Source organism: Theropithecus gelada, chromosome 5, assembly GCF_003255815.1.
Source record: "Theropithecus gelada isolate Dixy chromosome 5, Tgel_1.0, whole genome shotgun sequence".
In the NCBI taxonomy this organism is placed as follows: domain Eukaryota; kingdom Metazoa; phylum Chordata; class Mammalia; order Primates; family Cercopithecidae; genus Theropithecus; species Theropithecus gelada.
Genome location: NC_037672.1, coordinates 72,905,542 through 72,927,671, shown reverse-complemented (window position 1 = coordinate 72,927,671; position 22,130 = coordinate 72,905,542). Strand labels below are relative to the sequence as shown.

The 22,130-nt window shown below is 36.4% G+C and overlaps 1 pseudogene; it reads left to right on the top strand.

Moving 5' to 3' along the window:
* The first annotated feature begins 7,046 nt into the window (after positions 1-7,046).
* LOC112624321 lies at positions 7,047-16,945 on the top strand (annotated as a pseudogene).
* Positions 16,946-22,130: the final 5,185 nt, after the last annotated feature.

The following is a 22,130-nucleotide window of genomic DNA, read 5'->3' as shown; positions in this document are numbered from 1 at the left end:
AGAGAGACAGGGATATTCCATGTTGGCCGGGCTGGTCTCGAACTCCTGACCTCAAGATATCCACCCACCTCGGCCTCCCAAAGTGCTGGGATTACAGGCATGAGCCCTGCGCCCGGCACATGACAGGTTTTTAAAGTGCCAAATAATTCAAAGTAAATGACATATAATTGACATAGAATTTGTGCAATTTAGTTTGAGTCATCATAGAAACTTTGGCTTTTACATTGGAATTTTATCATGGACAAATTTTATAAAGTAAAACGGAAAGTCAGAAAAATTAATTTCTTACAGGCAAAACAAATATAAGCCATTTTATTATTATTTTTTATTTTGTTAATTTTTAGTTTTTGTGAGTATTTACCAGGTGTATATATTTATGGGTTGCATGAGATGTTTTGATACAGGTGGCAATGTGAAATGATCACATCATGGAGAATAAGGTATCCTTCCCTTATACATTTATCCTTTGTGTTGTGGACAGTCCAATTATACTCTTTTAGTTCTCAAACAGGCATATAAGAACGTGGGCAACGTCATGAGCAATTTTAAGTGCTTTAGGAAAGATATGAAAATACAATTTGAGAATTATCATGTTTAAGTTCCAAAAAGGAATTGTGTCACGGTGAGTGAAATGCCTCATAGCCAGTCACTCTGCTTCTATCCTACCTTTTGTCTCCTACTGTTTCCTACCCAGTAGCCAAAATGACATTTTTGAAATAAAAGTCAGATTTTGCCACTCCCCTAATTAAGTTTTTTGCCTGACTTCTCATCATATTAAGAATAAAATCTAACTCTGTTGTTTGGCCTACAGGACCCTGCAATGTCAAACACTGGCAAGTTCTTCTCCTAACACTTTTTCCATACACACTAGGTCTTCTAGAGACATTGACCTTCTATTTTTCTTTAGGGTGCCAAAAGTGTTCTCACCATAGCATCTTTACACATTTTGCCCCCTCTTTCATACTCCTGGAACATTCTTTCTTACAATAACCCAAGGCATGCTTCTGTCTCTTTTTGAGGCTTCCCTCTAAGTGTTACCTCTAAGAGAGGCTTTTCCTGGCCACACTATGATGGACTAGGATTTTCTCTATTGTTTTATGCTTATTTTGATATTTGATTCCTATAATTTTAAGTACATTATATATCCTATAAAATAAACCTTTAAATATTAAAGCCAAAAGATAAATATACATATACTAAGTGAATAGGTAAAAAGTGTAAGATCATCTTGAACATTATCTTGAAGAGAAGATACCAATTTACCTACTCTTCTGACCATGGCGTAGGATATCACAACCTACCTAGAATAACTCTCTTCTCCTGAACCATTTAGTCACTACTTTTGTCCTACAATTAAATACTAGCCTGACTTCAAATATCATACACTAGTTTTCTTTGTTTATATAACTGAATTATATAACATATATTCATTAGAGTCTGTTTTTTAAAACTTTTGTGTAGTAGTTGTTGGTTCATACCATTGCTGTGTAGTATATTGTTGATGGCTAAACCAGAGATTATGTCATCGTTTTATGAGCAATAGACATTTGGGTTACTAACAATTTTTGGACAATATTAATAATTCTGTCATAAACATTCTTGTATATGAAATGCAAGAGTTCTTTGCCCCCACTCACAAGATGTGTGACAGCTGTGTGGCTCCTCTATTCAGTCGCCATGCGTGTTCAAGCCCTTTACGGGAGAGAGAGCATGCAGACAGGCAAGTGCAGGAGCCTGGGCGAGTGCCCCTGGGCTCTGGCCCCATGGCAACATACAGGAGTGGGTGTCCGCAACCCCTGAAGCCCAAATAGGTATGTGTTAGTGTCTTCTTTTAGCCTTGCCATGTACTGACGGCTTAAGTGTTAACCAGTTCAGTGTCCTCTTAGTACTCAGGTCCTTGTCCAGCATCCAGGAAGAATCAGGTTGTACATGGACTTGAAGGATGAATGCAGGGGTTTTACTGAGTGGTGGAGGTGGCTCTCAGTGGGATGAATGGGGAGCCGGAATGGTGATGGAGTGGGAAGATGATCTTCTTCTGGAGTTTGGCAATCCAGCATCCAATCTCCTCTCCTCTCCAACCATCCTCAGCTGAACTACTCTTGGCATTCAGAAACTCCTTCTCTTTCTCTGATGCACCATTCTGCCATTCTTCTGCTCTTCTGTTCGTGCTGGGGTGTTGGGGTTTATATGGGTACAGAATAGGGGTGTATGATGGACCAAATGGCAACTTTGGGCCTCAAAAACAGAATGTATCTTCTCATTTAGGGCCAAGAGTTTTCAGGCTTGAAGGTGGGACATTTGCAGGGGAACCAACCACTTCTACCCAGTATTTTCCTGTTTCCTGTCCATGTCATATAGAGCACTAGGTTTCCATATGTATACATATCTGTTGGGTATATAATTGAAAGTAGAATTGCTGAGAGAAAAGTGCATGCATAATTATAATTCACTTCTTTATTTCTTTTTTTTGAATTTTGAATTTTTAAAGTTTTATTTATTCATTAAATTTATTTTTGGAAACAGTTTTGCTCTTGTTGCCCAGGCAGGAGTGCAATGGCACGATCTTGGCTCACTGCATCCTCCAACGCCTGGGTTCAAGCAATGGCTTATGCCTGTAATCCCAGTACTTCGGGTGACCAAGGTGGGTGGATCATCTGAGGTCAAGAGTTTGAGACCAGCCTGACCTATATGGTGAAACCCTGTTTGTACTAAAAATACAAAATTGACTGGGCATGGTGGTGCATGCTTGTAATCCCAGTTACTGGGGAGGCTGAGACACGACCTTAAATGTTTTTGAAGTGTGTTTTCTTAATTTCCAAAATTAAAGACATTTTAGTTATATTTTTTTAAAATCTCCCTTTCTTCCATTAAGGCTGGATCATATATTCTTTATAATATTGAATCTTTTCAAATTTACTGAGTCTTGATTTATGGTCCACCACATGTCACTTCAAATAATTATTAGTAATTCAATATGCTCTAAGAAAATGTGTCTTCCAGTTGATATATATAATACATACATGAGCATATATATCTATATATGCATGCATGTGTGTGTATGTATCATGTTACATTATAAGGTTCCATTTGTTAACTGTGTTCTTCTAATGTTTTCTGTATTTTCTCATTATTTGCTCCTCTTTTTAAAGTCTGTTTAGATATAATGGAAGTATCTGTATATTTACATTTAAATAAACCGCCTTATTTTATATTTCTTTTATATTGGTCCAACCTGCTTTATGGTACATTCTGTTATAAAAGCATACCTTTAGGTGATAACTTTCTTACATAAAAACATTATTGATAGTAGTTATAAATGCTGAATTGATGGTAGCTGGATTGGGTAGACATTTTGCACGCCATATCCTTTGGAGTATAAATAAATCAATTATTAAAATTTTAATTTATTAAAATTAAATTTTTTGTACTTCAAAAGCCATCATTAAAAAAGTAAAAAGTTAGCACACCAAGAATGAAACAAAATATTTGAAAATTATATATCTAAGATTATATTCATGATACATAAATAGTTCTTAAAAGTCAATAATGGGACAAGTAGCGAAGTTTAAAAATGTTTCAAGGATTGGAATAGACATTTTTCCAAAGAAGATATATGGTCAGTAAGCACATATAACAATGCTCTACATTTTTACCTGTAATGAAAATTCAATCGAAAACCACAAGAGATCAATTCACACCCACTAAGAAGGCTATAACAAAAAGATAATAACACGTGTTGGCCACAGTGTGGAGGAATTGGAACCCTCTTGCTTTGTTGGTGGAAATGACAAATATAACAAGTACTTTGGAAAACAGTTTAGCAGCTCTTCATAAACATATAGTTCCCACATGAGCCAGCAATTCCACTTATAGTATCAATCTCAAAGAAAAACATGTTTATGCAAAAACATGTGTAGTAATGTTCCTAGTAGCCACAATTGGAAACAATCAAAAGGCCAATGAAGTGGTAAGTGAACAAAGAAAATATGGCATATCCATACTATAAAATATTATACTGCTGCAAAAAAAAAAAGAAAAAAAAAAGAAAATACATACTGCAACGTGAATGAATCTAAAAACCATTTAAAAAAAAAAAAGAAAGAAAAAAAACAAAAGAAAACCCAAAAAATCAAGCTCAGTGAAAGAATTATAAAACTTATAAAACGACCTAAATTGTATGATTCCAGATGGCTTCATGACTCATAAACATTCTAAATATATTGGAATTTTAAACCTTAAATAGGTGTAAAGGACCTCTTCAAGGATAAACTACAAATCACTGCTCAGTGAAATAAAAGAGAACACAAACTAACAGAAGAACATACCATGCTCATGGATAGGAAAATCAATATTGTGAAAATTACCACAGTGCCCAAGGTTATTTATAGATTCAATGTCATTCCCATTAAGCTACCAATGACTTTCTTCACAGAATTGGAAAAAACTTATTTAAAGTTCATATGGAACCAAAAATCACCCCACATTTCCAAGACAATACTAAGCCAAATGAAAAAAGCTGGAGGCATCATGTTACCTGACTTCAAACTATACTACAAGGCTACAGAACAAAAAGAGCATGGTGCTGGTACCAAAACAGAGATATAGATCAATGGAACAGAACAGAGTCCTCAGAAATAATACCACACATCTACAGCCATTTGATCTTTGACAAACCTGACAAAAACAAGAAATGGGGAAAGGATTCCCTATTTAATAAATGGTGCTGGGAAAATTGGCTAGCCATAAGTAGAAAGCTGAAACGGGATTTTTTCCTTACTCCTTATATGAAAATTAATTCAATTTGGATTAGAGACTTAAATGTTAGACCTAAAAAGATAAAAACCCTAGAAGGAAACTTAGCTAATACTATTCACGACATAGACATGGGCAAGGGCTTCATGTCTAAAAACAAAAGCAACAGCAACAAAAGTCAAAATTGACAAATGGGATCTAATTAAACTAAAGAGCTTCTGCACAGCAAAAGAAACTACCATCAGAGTGAACAGGCAACCTACAGAATGGGAGAAAATTTTTGCAATCTACTCATCTGACAAACGGCTAATATCCAGAACCTACAAAGAACTCAGACAAATTTACAAGAAAAAAACAAACAACCCCATCAAAAAGTGGGCAAAGGATATGAACAGACATTTCTCAAAAGAAGACATTCATACAGCCAACAGACACATGAAAAAATACTCATCATCACTCGCCATCAGAAAAATGCAAATCAAAACCACAATGAGATACCATCTCACACCAGTTAGAATGGCAATCATTAAAAAAATCAGGAAACAACAGGTGCTGGAGAGGATGTAGAGAAATAAGAACACTTTTACACTGTTGGTGGGACTGTAAACTAGTTCAACCATTGTGGAAAACAGTATGGCGATTCCTCAAGGATCTAGAACTAGAAATACCATTGACCCAGCCATCCCACTGCTGGGGATATACCCAAAGGATTATAAATCATGCTGCTATAAAGACACATGCACATGTATGTTTATTGTGGCACTATTCACAATAGCAATGACTTGGAATCAACCCAAATGTCCATCAGTGACAGATTGGATTTAGAAAATGTATCACATATACACCATGGAATACTATACAGCCATAAAGAAGGATGAGTTCGTGTCCTTTGTAGGGTAATGGATGCAGCTGGAAACCATCATTCTCAGAAAACTATCGCAAGAACAGAAAACCAAATACCACATGTTCTCACTCATAGGTGGGAATTAAACAATGAGATCACTTGGATACAGGAAGGGGAACGTCACACACCGGGTCCTATTGAAGGGGGAGTGGGGAGGAATAGCATTAGGAGATATACCTAATGTAAATGATGAGTTAATGGGTGCAGCACAACAACATGGCACATGTATACATATGTAACAAGCCTGCACGTTGTGCACATGTACCCTAGAACTTAAAGTATAATTTAAAAAAAAAATTAAAAATTAAAAAAAAAAAGAATGTTGAATATTGGCCACAAATCTCTCCTGGCTTCTGAGATTTGGGCTGAGAAGTCCATTGTTAGTCTGATGAGCTTCCCATTGTATGTAATTTTTCCTTTCTCTCTAGCGTCTTTTACATTTCTTTTAATTTTGACTTTAGAGAATCTGATAATTGTTTGTCTTGGGGATAATCTTCTCATGGATTATGTCACTGGGGTTTTCTGCATTTCTAAATTTGAATATTGGCCTCTCTAGCTGGATTGGAAAAGTTCTCATGGATGATATCCTGAAGCATGCTTTCCAAGTTGATTTCATTGTTGTCATCTTTTTCAGAGGCACCAATTACTCATCGACTCATTCTTTTCACATAATTCCATATTTCTTGAAGTTTTGTTCATTCATTTTTATTTTTTCTCTATTGTTGCCCACCTGTCTTATTTCAGAAAGCCTGTCTTAAAGATCTGATAGTCATTTTTCACTTGTTTTATTTTGCTATTAATACTTGTGATTGCATTACAAAAGTCTTGTGGTGGTGTTTTCAACTCTATCAGGTAGGTTACATTTTCTCTTTACAGACTACTTTGTTAAATTCTACAATGTTTTATTATTATTTTTAGCTTTCTTACATTGGGTTACATTATACTCCTTTAGCTCAGCAAACATTGTTTATATCCCTATTTTGAATTTTACTTCTGTCATTTCAGCCATCTTAGCCTCAGCCCAGTTCCAAACCCTTGCTAGAGAGGTGATGTTGTAATTTGGATAAAAGAATGCACTCTGTCTTTTTGAGTTTTCACTGTTCTTGCACTGATTCTGTCTTATTTTTGTGGGCTTATCTGCCTTCAGTTTTTGAGGTTGATGGCCTTTGGGTTTTTTTTTTTTTTTTTTTTCTATTTTCTTTTATGCTATTTGATTGCCTTGAGGGTTTGTTTGTGATATAAGGTGGATTCAGCCAACTGGCTTTGTTTGTAGAGGGGACAGTCTTCAGTTCCCAGTTCCTGGACTGTATGCTTTAACTTTGGTGGACTTGCATTGAGTCCCAGCTTTGTTCTCTGGCTTTCAAGGCTTTAAGCCTACTGTACTGGAGTGATGAAGGTGAGGCAACTGCAGCAGAGTGCTAGTGAGTGCAGGAGTGTCTGCCTCTTTCTGAGTGTTCACCACAGTGGTAGAAGCAAAGTAGTTGTAAGGGAAGTGGAAGGCCCCTGCTGTAGACTGTGTTATGTCACACTGGAGGTAGTGTTTGTTTAGAGTGGGATGATTGCCAGCACAAGTCTGGGTGCCTTCCCTTTGCCCTGCTAGCAGAAGTGATCACTCAAGTATGGGAGGATCCTGTCCTCTGTGCAGCATCAGCAAAAAGGTGGGCACTGGCCAGACAGGGATTTCTGCTTCTGTGCCCATCAAGGCTCTGTCTGCAATGCTGCAAAGACTGTCAGGGTGATTTGAGTGAATGTGGTGGGTGCGGGGGCATGAAGGGATACACTGCACTCCTGTGTGATGCTGGGTCAGGTACAGCAAAATCCACCCATGCAGACATGCATTCAGCAAAGTGGTGTGAGGAGTTTCTGTAGGCTCAGGGAAAGTTGCAGTATGGTAGGGAACATGCAGACTGGTGCACAGTGGTAGGGGCTGCCTCCATGGAACTCTTTATCTGTCAGACCTGTTCCTCTGTTACAGAAATTATGGTGTGGGACCCCAGGACACCCAAGACTGCCCTGTAAGTAGGCAATGCAAGGCTGGGGTCCCAGGAGAGGGTAGAAGATCAAGGAGTGCTCAAGTCAGGCCAGCCTCATCTGATGTGCAGGATCACCATGCAGAGATCGGGTCTGACTCTTATCCAACGGCTAGGGTCTCTTATTCATCAAAGTTGAACTTACAGAGATGGCCACACTTTGCTACAGATTCTCCTGCACCCACCCCTCTGGACTCCACATCAGTTGGCTTGCTGCTTTGCTACCTTGTTTGTTCCTGTGACTTCATCTCACAGAAATGAAAGTCAGCAGCTGCTCAGTGTCTTTGCTCCTTTGTTGGTCCAAGAGAGGCAAGGGAAATTCCATTGCAGAGGCAGTTGTGAAGAGACTTTCTGTTGCCCCAGGGGCTCTCTCCAAGGAGTTGCCACGTTTCTACTATCTAGATAGATTTGGCAGGTGTTGGCTAGAGACCCAGGCCTGGAAGATCTGCCTGATGAGGACATACAGGGGCAGGCAACCACATTACACTCTGGTCATTTTTCTGTAGGGCTGCTGTGGTATGCTAGGGGCCCACTCCAGTCACTAGTCATCTCAGATTTTCTAGTACCTGGAGGTATCACCAGTGAAGGCTGAGAAACAGGAAAGATGGAAGCTTGCCCTTTTCTCTGGTAGCTCCATCCCAGGGAGATATGGACCTGTTTCTGGCACAAACGCTCCTCTAAGAGGTGGCTGGAAACCCCAGTTGGGAGATCAGACTCCTAGTCAGAAGGAATGGTATCATGGACCTGCTTAAGTTAGTCTAGCCACATTTTCATAAAGCAGTTGTGCTGCCCTGGGGTATACTTCAATCCCTGTTGCCTTGGACACTCCAAAGCTAGGAGGCTGGAATGGCTAAGTTGCCCAAACAGCAAAGATGTCAGCCTGCCCTGTCCCCTGGGGTCTTTTTACCAGGGATGCCTGGAATCTCTGTCAGCTGGTGAATGCCAGTGGTGGTGGCCAAAAATCCCTGTTGGGAGACTCCATCCAGTAATGAGGACGAGGGTCAGGAACTCAATTAAAAAACAGTCTGGCTCCATTTTTATATGGTTGTTGTGTTCTTCTGGGGTATCATTTCCACCCCAGTGAGCTTGGGCTCTTCCAAGCTTACAGACCGGAATTGATAAGTCAATCAAACAGCAAAGATGTCGGCCCATATCTCTTTCTTGGATCTCTGCTACAGGCAGTTTTCAAATCTCTATAGACCCAAGAACACTGATGAGAGTGGCTGGAGTCCTCTGTTGGGAAGTCCCACCCAATGAAGAGGAACAAAATCTGGTAGCTGCTTAAAGAAGCAGTCTGGCAATGTTTTTGTAGAGCAGACGTGCAGCAACTGGTGGATTCCTTCCATCACCAGTACATTTGAACTCTCCAAAGCTTGAAGGGCAGAACAGCTAAGTTGCCCAAACAGCAAAAATGGCAGCCCGCTCTGCACATCATACCTCAGCTGAAGTTGCTGTATATAAATTATATGTAAACAAAGTATATAAAAAATATTTGAACCATGTTTCATTATTTTATCTTTAGATTTGTGTCAAACAAAATGCAGAAACACGAACCTCTCATGGTTACGTTTCTGGAAACTCTTCTAAAATAAATTGCATGAGACAAGTGATGTGTCCATACAAGAACATTGATATTAGATCAATGATAGCACTTATAAACATAAAAAGAACATTAAACACACTTGGGTAAACAGGTCATCTACCTTCATTAATTTCTTGCCACATACATGCTCAGACTGTTAATCTAATGATAATATATTTACTTTGAAGTGTAAAAGTTACATTTGAACTTCATGATTGATTTATCCATGGGTATAACCATAAGAAATGACAGAAAGAAACAGAAAATGGGAAAAAGTGATTTATCCATGGATATAACCATAAGAAATGACAGAAAGAAACAGCAAATGAGAAAAAGCATTGCATTGCACCAGGAAGTGTATTAAATGGACTCCAGTTTGTTTTTTGCTGATATAGCTGACCTGTTACATTAGCTCTGGGAGTTGTGGAAAGGTACTGGTGTGGCCCACAGATTTCAATCATTGGATGAATATAGAGAGAATCCTGGATGAGCTTGTCCAGAGGGGTCATGAGGTGACTGCACTGGCATCTTCAGCTTCCTTTTTTTTTTATCCCAACAGCCCATCTACTCTTAAACTTGACGTTTCTCCTGCATCTTTAACTAAAACTGACTTTGAGGATATCATCATGGTCAGACCTTCCAAAAGACACATTTTGGTCATATTTTTCACAAGTACAAGAAATCATCTGTACAGTTAATGACATAATTAGAAAGTTCTGTAAGGATGGAGTTTCAAATAAGGAACTTATGAAGAATCTACAAGAGTCAAAATTTGATGCTGTTCCTGCAGATGTGATTGTTCCCTGTGGGGAGCTGCTGGCTGAGCTATTTAGCATACCCTTTGTGTACAGTCTCCCCTTCTCTGCTGGTTACACACTTGAAAAGCATAGTGGAGGATTTCTATTTCCACCTTCCTAAATACCTGTTGTTATGTCAGAATTAAGTGACCAAATGACTTTCATGGAGAGGGTAAAAAAAAAAAATATGATCTATGTGGTTTATTTTCCATTTTGGTTGCAAATATTTAATATGAAGAAATGGGATCCGTTTTCCAGTGAAGTTCTAGGTAAGTAAATTTTTCAATTGGTAACATGGAGATTAACTTTCCTGTGTCTTTGAAGCTGAGCTTATATAAAGCAATAAAGTCAGGGTACTTGGTGTTTTAAATTTGGTTTTCTTTTGTTTGTTTGTTTGTTTGTTTGCTTTTGGTGGAGTCTTTCTCTATCTTCCAGGCTGGAGTGCAGTGATCCAATCTCAGTTCACTGCTAGGATTACAGGAATGTGTCAGCACACTTGCCTAATTTTTTGTATTTTTAGTAGGTAGGGGGTTTCACCATGTTGGACAGGCTGGTCTCAAACTCCTGATCTCAAGTGATATGCCTGCCTCAGCCTTCCAAAGTGCTGGGATTACAGGCATGAGCCACCACATGGGGCTGGTAGTGGAGTTTTTGAAAGTGAATTTATGAAATGAAAACACAAGATGATCTATCAATTGTAAAATATTATAGCAAAGTTTAAATTATAAGGTCAGTTAAAACCCTGTGGCCATTGCTCACACAGAACATTCTAGGAAGTCATAAACCTGTAAATTAGTGCACCTAATATTTCTTTAAACAACCACACATCTGTTTTACTATTACTTTTTTTCATTTTAAAAAAAGTCAGACCCATCCACAATCATCTTACTGAATGCATACATGTAGATTGAGTAGTTACTCAATTTTCTACAACAACTATCTATGCAACATTGCAGAAATTATTTTTCCTTGTATACCTCAGTTTCCTTATTCTGAAATTAAAATATGTCCCCATGTCACCAGAAGGTTTCCTTCACAGTTGAGAGAAATAGTGCCTCTATCTCAAAGGCAAAAACCACTAAGGGTAATTTGCAGTTTCTAATGTCTATACATTCCTTCACTAAAAGATTGGAAATCATTTATTTTAAGATCAATCATCTTGTTGAAGTCTGAACATTGTTATATCTATATAGTTTTTTTTTTTTTTGAAACTATGTGTATTACAAAATATGAGTCATATTTAGGTTGGGTACAAATCTCTATTTGAATAAGTTCTCAAAATTTTCTATCTGTAATTTGCAAATATATTTACTTAAAAGCTAATATGATTAATACCCTAGCATGAATCAAAAGCAGTAGTGGGTACAAGGATTTCAGCCACACTCTCAATATAGCCCACAGTTCACTTGAATGACCAAAGATAAAAGGATTAGCTTAATGAACTGTGGAAACGAGACTATTTCTTAGAAAATTGTTTTTATGGGTACATCAGAATTAGTTGATCGTGGAGCTCAAAGAGTTGTTTAAATGTTTATATGCTACTATTGAAGTTTTAAAGGGTAAATAAATGGATGTTTACTTCTCTCTAGATTATTTTAGTAATTGTTTACGATTGTGAGTATTCTGATGTAACATTGGCTACGATGTACTTGACCCTCAAAATTCTCTTATCACTTTGCTTTTCTGATAAATACACACGAGCAAAATATATACTACATAAAATATAAATTATGCTTATAATATTTGACTATATGTTTATGTATTTCAAAGTACAGACACGTTGCCTACATTTTTGCCTACATTACTCTAATCCCTTTCAGAAAATTACCTAATGTAATTATCTTGTGTCTTCCATCTTTTTTTTCCTTTTTTTTCTCAGGAAGACCCACTACCTTATCTGAGACAATGGGGAAAGCTGACATATGACTTACTCAAAACTCCTGGGATTTTCAATTTCCTCATCCACTCTTACCAAATGTTGATTTTGTTGGAGGACTATACTGCAAACCTGCCAAACCCCTACCTACGGTAAAGATAATTTTGTTGGTTTTGTTTTGTTGGCTTTGAATTTTTAGTGGGGATAATTCTACAGTCTTCATGCAGAGTGTTTGACTTACACAGAAAGAAAGATGGGCAGTGGGCGGGGTAAAGCAGATACCAACTAGGAATTCGTGTACATGTTGACTTGTTGATACCATCACAAGTACGTGAGTTTCATCATTATTATAGATAGAGAGGGATATTAAGAAGACTTTGAAAATAGGGTTGGTTAAATATAAGCCTTGATTATGCAACACATAAGAAGGTATTGGTCATTCATTAAAAGAATGTTTATAAAAAGTTTAACACAAACCACAGGCAAGAGGAAAAAAATCAGACAGTTTCTGTCCCCACACACATTACATTCTATTTCAAAAGACAGAATATGTGCAAGTAATAAAAATTGTGCAAAAGCTTTTATCTCAACGAAAAATCCAATGCCAAGATAGCATCAGTGGAGATAATGGAAAGTATCCTGGACTCACTGATAATGAAGCTGAGAGCTGAACAATGTGCAGAAATTGTTGAAATAATGGGGGGTCAGGAAAACACAAAAAAGAAAAGAAGGGAAAGTACTGAGGAAAGTTCTCAAGACTCTAAGCTGAGTTTGCAGGGAACGACTGAGTGAGAATCGGATGATGCTGAGAGGCAAGTTAGAGCCAGATGCTTATTAGGAGCTAACTTATTTATTAAGCACATTTGAGAACTACTAAAAAGAGTTAGGAAATGAAGATATATAATAAGATAATTTAAAAAAAGAAACAAAGAAAAAAAGAGCAAACCATTTGGGAAATTTTGCATGGAATCTGGTAGCAGATGATGGAAAAGTGAACTACAATGTTGATAGAAATAATCATGCCTACATTTACAGTAATAGTACCCACTTCATATTGTGTTTTGTGGAAAAATTGTTAATACAGACAAAACACTTAAAATGTCTCTGTTATATATTCAATGATTGAGAAAGATTAATTTTGCAATTATGATTATTTTGTTATGATTACTAACACTACTAATTATCTAACATGTGCAAGTCACTTGAGGTATCATTCTTCATTTAACAGAACCAGATTGTTCAGCACATCAAGATTACATTCTCTTGAGAAGTCGTGGATGACAGATATATTGCAGACTTGAATAAAAACAGACATACTAGTTTTGCCAGTAAGATATGGAAAGCTGCACATGTGCCCTAGAATTTAAAGTATAATAATAATAAAAAAGAAAGCTATTCTAAAATTCTACTGTAAGTGATGCAGATCTTAAGTATTCTAACTTAAAAGAGTAACTCAATAATATAAATATGTACCCCTAATAATATTTGCAGCTAAATCTAGTGTTCACTTGATTTTATTCAAGAATGTAACTCCTTCTACGCTGAGATACCAGAGTTTTACATCTTAGATCAGAAATATGCCCTATTAGAGCAGGTGTTTTCAGTCTTATGATGAGCAACTCAGTACAGCTTCCTGGTGGAACTTGTGTCTAGACACCAAAGCTCCCTACAGAAAAGCATAGAGAAAATGAACGATCCACTTATTATAAATATCAAATAGTTTCTATCACTTGTATCTGTATAGTAGTAAACATAGTTTGCAATAAGGAAAGAATCTACTTAGAAGATGATATTCTTTTCAAAGGAACACAAGACTCTCATACATTTTAAATTAATATCATACTTTAAAGACATATGTAGAAAGTAAGCATTCTTTAGAACATTATTAAGCAATCTCTTAAGATTTTTGTCTATATCAAACTGAGAATTTATTCCATGGTCAAAATACAATATCTATGCTGAATGCAAATTGTATGTGCTTTATAATTTTTGAAAGAGACTAAAGCTGAAGTAAGACTAATAAAAATTCTATGCCACCCTATCCTACTATTGAAAGAGTTCCCTATTCACATTAAGGGAAAATGATAGTGCTAATAGGAGGCAGAAGATAGTAGGAGGTGTAAAAGGACAAGAAAAAGGATGACCAGTAGTAAATAGTGATAATTACTAAGAGTAACTGTTGTTATTAAGTTGCAGAAAGATTTGAATGAAAATCAATGGTTGTAAAATTGGTTCTCTAATTGTTTATTATGTAGAACAATTGTTAACCAAAGTTGTTTCCTTTTCAATTAAATATTAGATTCTCAGAATATGTGTGTATACTTTAAGAGAAAAAGACACTTGGCAAAATGTTTCTAGTGATTTAAAAATACAAATAACCACTGGTTTCACAATATAATCTCATGTAATCATACTGAGAAAAAATAAGTCAAGATGTGTGTACTTAATATTTATGGAAAATATTCATAAAATTAACATTGGAAGTAATCCAACATCTTAAATGAAGGAATGATTAAAAACTTATGCTATATGCAAATGTCTAACCTGCATCATGCAGTTTAAGCTTGCCACGTAATCCAGCCTCATATAGTTTCTGTACATTTTGGATTAGGCTTATCTGAGTGATGTTCAGGGTATGATTCAGAGAAAGAACAGCCTAGGCTGACAGACTTAGTCCAAGTTCCCACCAGCCAGGTAGATTTAGAGAAAGAGTAAAAGCAGCCTCCCTTACTGGACTGGGCCCAGCCAATGTCTGAAGCAGGAAGATTAAAGAGAAAGGATGGGGATAGATCCTGACCTGAAGGTGGATGCTGTGCTGCACAAAATGTGGTCCCACAAGAACTCAGCACTATCAGATTAACAACTCCTCCCAGTGGAGACAGCAGAAGGAATTACAGGAAGGAGTCAAACAGAAGGAAGCCAGGTGGGGGAACAGGTTCAGATGCTCCCTCCATAGAACATAGTAGGAAACATATTTTCTTCTGTATAGAATAAAATGGTGACATTTGTGTATTTGTCAATTACTTTTTAGTTGCCTATCTGATGTAGTCTTCTTGTAATGACCTATACTAATGTGTTTTGCTGAAAACTCAGTTAGTTTAATATTGATAAAACAAGTAAAAGTTAAACACTGTAAATTATTGTTCAGTTTATGAGGATTGCTTGGGAGTTCCTCAATTAGTAACTTAAACATAAAAATGTCTTACCTATAGTAGAACATATTAATCACTGTTGTCAACACTTTATAACACATTGTCTAAGTGTTAACAATCGGTTAACCAAATTTAGAAAAACACAATTTTGAATTCATTCAACAGCTCTATCTTTGTTGATAATACCAAAAGGTTCCTCATTTCCATGCTGAAACAGCAACCACAATTAGCAATACTGATAATACTCTGAATTTGTCTCAGAAATTGTCCCTTGAAATTTCTCCTCGAAGTAGTGCTTGATAATTTGTAATTTGAAAGAAGTTATACATACTCCCTTTGTAGCATTAATTTATTTCTTACATCTAGCTTATTTTATCAACTTGCTTTTTTGTCAATCAAAGGACACAAAGCTCTAATATAATAACTTATAGACAAGCGGAATTACATGAAAAACTTCCTATGTCACTTAAAAAATGAATAAATTAATATTCAATTTGGAAGATGAAAACTAGTATAAAATACATAAAACAAAATAAGCATAATATAGGTCATTACTAAATTGCTACTGCTTATTCTCACTAGAATTATAATGACTATTTTAATTTTTTGATGCATATAATTTTTTAGAATTTTTATGTGTTTAAAATTAAATTTATTTTATTTTTTAAGTTTCATTTTAAATTCAGGCCTACAGGGGCAGGTTTCTTACATAGATAAATCTGTGTCATGGGAGTTTGTTTTACAGATAGTTTAATCATTCAGGCATTATGACCAGAACCCATTAGTTATTTTACCCAATCTTCTTTCTCTTCCTGCCCTCCACCCACCAACACACCGCAGTATATGTTGTTCCCTGCTATAATTCCATGTGTTCTCATCTTTTAGCTTCCACTTAATAGTGAGAACATGTGATGTTTGGATTTCTGTTTCTATGCTAGTTTGCTAAGGATAACAGCCTCCAGCTCCATCTTTGTACCTGTAAAATACAAAATCTTGTAGTTTTTTTTATGACTGCATAATATTCCATGGTGTATATGTATACCATTCCATTACCTTTATTCAGTCAATCATTGATGGGCATTAAGGTTGATTCCATATCTTTACTATTGTGAATAATACTGCTATTAATAAACAGGTGTATATGTGCCTTTATAAGAGAATCATTCTTCATCCTTTCCATATATACCCACTAGTGAGACTGGTGAGTTGAATTGTATTTTAACCTCTAGGTTTTTGAGGAAGTGCCACCCTGTCTTCCACAATGGTTGAACCAACTTACACTCCCACTAACAGAGTATAAGCATTCCTTTTTCTACACAATCTCACTAGCATGTACTACCTTTTGAGTTTATAATAGCCATTATGACTGGTGCAAAATAGTATCTATTGTGATTTTAATTTGCGTTTCTCCAATGAGCAGTGATGTTAAGCTTTTTTCATATGATGGTTGGCCACACGTGGGTCTTCTTTCGAAAAACCTAACAATTTTCTAAATACTTGAACTTTTCATCTATAATCTCATTTTTTCTAAGCTATTATTTGGAAAATCCTGATTTCCTTACACACTTAACTAATTATAGAAGTTAAGAAAATGAAGTGTTGGCATTCTATTTACATCAGTCTTTGAGTAATTTTATTACCCAACATCCCTGATCTCATTCTTAATATCTTTAGTGTTCTAACATTCTATGACTTTGGAGTTCTGCTCATGGAATAAGATATTTCTTTACTGTAACAGGTTCTGTGGAGATTTGATGAGAATAGACCACGTGCCTTAGGACTCAGTACTCAGATGTACAAGTGGATACCCCAGATTGACCTTCTTGGTATGACTCTGGAGTACAAATACTGAATATATTAGTAAGAGCCCATTGGAGCGTTAAGTATTAATCATGAAATAAGGTTGTTGAAAATGTATTATGCAATAAACATACGTGTGCATGTGTCGTTATAGCAGCATGATTTATAATCCTTTGGGTAAATACCCAGTAATGGGATGGTTGGGTCAAATGGTATTTCTAGTTCTAGATCCTTGAGGAATCGCCACACTGTTTTCCACAATGGTTGAACTAGTTTACAGTCCCATCAACAGTGAAAAAGTGTTCCTATTTCTCCACATCCTCTCCAGCATCTGAGGTTTTCTGATATTTTAATGATTGCCATTCTAACTGGTGTGAGATGGTATCTCATTGTGGTTTTGATTTGCATTTCTCTGATGGGGAGTGATGATGAGCCTTCTTTCATGTGTTTGTTGGCTGTATGAATGTCTTCTTTTGAGAAAAGTCTGTTGATATCCTTTGCCCACTTTTTGATGGGGTTGTTTTTTTCTTGTAAATTTCTTTGAGTTCTTTGTAGGTTCTGGATATTAGCCCTTTGTCAGATGAGAAGATTGCAAAACTTTTCTCCCATTCTGTAGGTTGCCTGTTCATTCTGATGGTAGTTTGTTTTGCTGTGCAGAAGTTATTTAGTTTAAATAGATTCCATTTGTCAATTTTGGCTTTTGTTGCCATTCCTTTTGTTGTTTTAGACATGAAGTCCTTGCCCATGCCTATTTCCTGAATGGTATTGCCTAGGTTTTCTTCTAGGGTTTTTATGGATTTAGGTCTAACATTTATGTCTCTAATCCATCTTGAATTAATTTTCCTATAAGGAGTAAGGAAAGGATCCATTTTCAGCTTTCTACTTATGGGTAGCCAATTTTCCCAGCACCATTTATTAAATACAGAATCCTGTCCCTATTTCTTGTTTTTGTCAGGTTTGTCAAAGATCAGATGGCTGTAGATGTGTGATATTATTTCTGAGGGCTCTGTTCTGTTCCATTGGTCTATATATCTGTTTTGGTACCAGTACCATGTTCTTTTTGGTTACCATAGCCTTGTAGTATAGTTTGAAGTCAGGTAGCATGATGCCTCCAACTTTGTTCTTTTGGCTTAGGATGGTCTTGGCAATGTGGGGTCTTTTTTGGTTCCATATGAACTTTAAAGCAGCTTTTTTCAATTCTGTGAAGAAAGTCATTGGTAGCTTAATGGGGATGGCCTTGAATCTCTAAATTACCTTGGGCTCTATGGCCATTTTCTCAACATTTATTCTTCCTATCCATGAGCATGGTATGTTCTTCCATTTGTTTGTGTCTTCTTTTATTTCACTGAGCAGTGGTTTCTAGTTCCCCTTGAAGAGGTACATCCCTTGTAAGTTGGATTCCTAAGTATTTTATTCTCTTTGAAACTATTGTGAATGGGCGTTCATTCATGATTTGGCTCTCTGTTTGTCTGTTACTGGTGTATAAGAATGCTGGTGATTTTTGCACATTAATTTTGTATCTTGAGACTTCGCTGAATTTGCTTATTAGCTTAAGGAGATTTTGGGCTGAGACAATGGGGTGTTCTAAATGTACAATCATGTTATCTGCAAACAGGGACAATTTGACTTCTTCTTTTCCTAACTGAATACCCTTTATTTCTTTTTCTTGCCTGATTGTCCTAGCCAGAACTTCCAATACTGTGTTGAATAAGAGTGGTGAGAGAGGGCATCCTTGTCTTGCACTGATGTTCAAAGGGAAGGCTTCCAGCTTTTGCCCATTAAATACGATATGGGCTGTTGGTTTGTCATATGTAGCTCTTATTATTTTGAGATACATTCCATCAATACCGAATTTATTGAGGGTTTTTAGCATGAAGGGCTGTTGAATTTTGTCAAAGGCCTTTTCTGCATCTACTGAGATAACCATGTGTTTTTTGTCTTTGGTTCTGTTAGCATACTGGATTATGTTTATTGATTTGCGTATATTGAACCAACCTTGCATCCCAGGGATGAAGCCGTCTTGATCATGATGGATAAACTTTTTGATGTGCTACTGTATTCAGTTTGACAGTATTTTGTTGAGGATTTTTGCATCGATGTTCATCAGGGATATTGGTCTAAAATTCTCTTTTTGTTGTATCTCTGTCAGGCTTTGGTATCAGGATGATGGTGGCCTGGTAAAATGATTTAGGGAGGATTCCCTCTTTTTCTATTGATTGGAATAGTTTCAGAAGGAATGGTACCAACTCCTCCTTGTACCTCTGGTAGAATTCGGCTGTGAATCTGTCTGGTCCTGGACTTTTTTTGATTGGTAGGCTATTAATTATTGTCTCCATTTCAGAGCCTACTATTGATCTATTCAGGGATTCAACTTCTTCCTGGTTTAGTCTTGGGAGAGTGTAAATGTCCAGGAAATTATCCATTTCTTCTAGGTTTGCTCGTTTATTTGTGTAGAGTTGTTTACAGTATTCTCTGATGGTAGTTTGTATTTCTGTGGGGTCGGTGGTGATAACCCCTTTATCATTTTTTATTCTGTCTGTTTGATTCTTCTCTCTTTTCTTCTTTATTAGTCTTGCTAATAGTCTATCAATTTTGTTGATCTTTTCAAAAAATCAGCTCCTGGATTCATGGATTTTTTGGAGGGTTTTTTGCGTATCTATCTTCTTCAGTTCTGCTCTGATCTTAGTTATTTCTTGCCTTCTGCTAGCTTTTGAATGTGTTTACTTTTGCTCTCTAGTTCTTTTAATTGTGATGCTAGGGTGTCAATTTTAGATCTTTCCTGCTTTCTCTTGTGGGCAATTAGTGCTATAAATTTCCCTCTACACACTGCTTTAAATGTGTCCCAGAGATTCTGGTATATTGTATCTTTGTTCTCATTGGTTTCAAAGAACATCTTTATTTCTGCCTTCATTTTGTTTTGTACCCAGTAGTCATTCAGGAGCAGGTTGTTCAGTTTCCATGTAGTTGAGCGTTTTTGATTGAGTTTCTTAGTCCTGAGTTCTAGTTTGATTGCACTGTGGTCTGAGAGACAGTGTGTTATAATTTCTGTTCTTTTACATTTGCTGAGGAGCTTTACTTCCAACTATGTGGTCAATTTTTGAATAAATGTGATGTGGTGCTGAGAAGAATGTATATCTGTTTATTTGGAGTGGAGAGTTCTATAGATATCTATTAGGTCTGCTTGGTGCAGTTGAGTTCAATTCCTGGATATCCTTGTTAACTTTCTGTCCTATGGTCTGTCTAATGTTGACAGTGGGGTGTTAAAGTCTCCCATTATTGTTGTATGGGAGTCTAAGTCTCTTTGTAAGTCTCTAAGGACTTGCTTTATGAATCTGGGTGCTCCTGTATTGGGTGCATATATATTTAGGATAGTTAGCTCTTCGTGCTGAATTGATCCCTTTACCATTATGTAATGGCCTTCTTTGTCTCTTATGATCTTTGATGGTTTAAAGTCTGTTTTATCAGAGACTAGGATTACAACCCCTGCCTTTTTTTGTTTTCCATTTACTTTGTAGATCTTCCTCCATCCCTTTATTTTGAGCCTATGTGTGTCTCTGCATGTGAGATGGGTCTCCTGAGCACAGCAAACTGATGGGTCTTGACTCTTTATCCAATTTGCCAGCCTGTGTCTTTTAATTGGACCATTTAGTCCATTTACACTTAAGGTTAATATTGTTTGTGTGAACTTGGGCCTGCCATTATGATATTAGCTGGTTATTTTGCTTGCTAGTTGATGCAGTTTCTTCCTAACATCAATGGACTTTATATTTTGACATGTTTTTGCAATGGCTGGTACCTGTTGTTCCTTTCCATGTTTAGTGCTTCCTTCAGGTTTTCTTGTAGGACAGGCCGGGTGGTGTCAAAATCTCTAAGCATTTGCTTGTCTGTAAAGGAATTTATTTATCCTTCACTTATGAAATTCACTTTGGCTGCATATGAAAATCTGTGTTGAAAATTCTTTTCTTTGAGAATGTTGAATAGTGGCCCCCACTCTCTTCTCGCTTGGATAGTTTCTGCCTAGAGATTTGCTATTAGTCTGATGGGCTTCTTTTTGTGTGTACCCTGTACTTTCTCTCTGGCTGCCCTTAACATTTTTTCCTTCATTTCAACTTTGGTGAATCTGACAATTATGTGTCTTGGAGTTGCTCTTCTCCAGGAGTATCTTTGTGGCATTCTCTGTATTTCCTGAATTTGAATGTTGGCCTGCCTTACTAGGTTGGGGAAGTTCTCCTGGATGATATCCTGCAGTGCTTTGCAACTTGGTTGCATATTCCCCATCACTTTCAGGCACACCAATCAGATGTAGATTTGGTCTTTTCACAAAATCTCATATTTCTTGGAGGGTTTGTTCATTTCTTTTTACTCTTTTTTTCTCTACACTTATCTTCTCACTTCATTTCATTCATTTGATCTTCAATCACTGATACTCTTTCTTCCAGTTGATCGAGTTGGTTACTGAAGCTCATGCATTTATCATGTAGTTCTCGTGTTATGGCTTTCATCTTTATCAGTTCTTTTAAGGTCTTCTCTGCATTGATTATTCTAGTTATCCATTCATCTATTCTTTTTTCAAGGTTTTTACTTTCTTTGCACTGGTTATGTAGTTCCCCCTTTAGTTCTGAGAACTTTGATCTACTGAAGCCTTCTTCTCTCAACTCATCAAAGTCATTCTCCATCCAGTTTTGTTCCATTGCTGGCAGTACTACTCATCTTAAAATATCAAAAGGAAGAGAGATTTTCTATACAATTTCACTATATAATGGTTTCTTTAGTAGCAGTTAAAACAATACAATGCTGCTTGAAATGAAGTCAAAATTCTGAGTATGTGCAAATAGCACTGATCCTGTCAGTGGAATTCTTCATGTTCTTGTGTTTATGTAGAATGTGTGAAATACAGTTAAGCTGAGTAAATATTTTTTGTGTAAACTATGAATTAGAACAACAAATTTCAATATAAGTTCAACAAATTTCAATACAAGCTCATATGGATTTACATCATTTTGTGTTTTCCCAAGTGTTTTCTTCATTTCCACAAAATATTTCTAACCATTAACTGGGTGGTAAATCTCTGAAAAACAAATTTTTATATGACAAAGTAAATTTTGAAAAGTTTTTTATTTTTATTTTTATTTTTTTGGTCACAGAAAGAAAGAAATCTTGCATCATAATCTTTCTTCCTGTAATAAACTGAAGTAGTCTCATCTATCAGGTTTTCCAGTTTCAAATCTCAGATATAA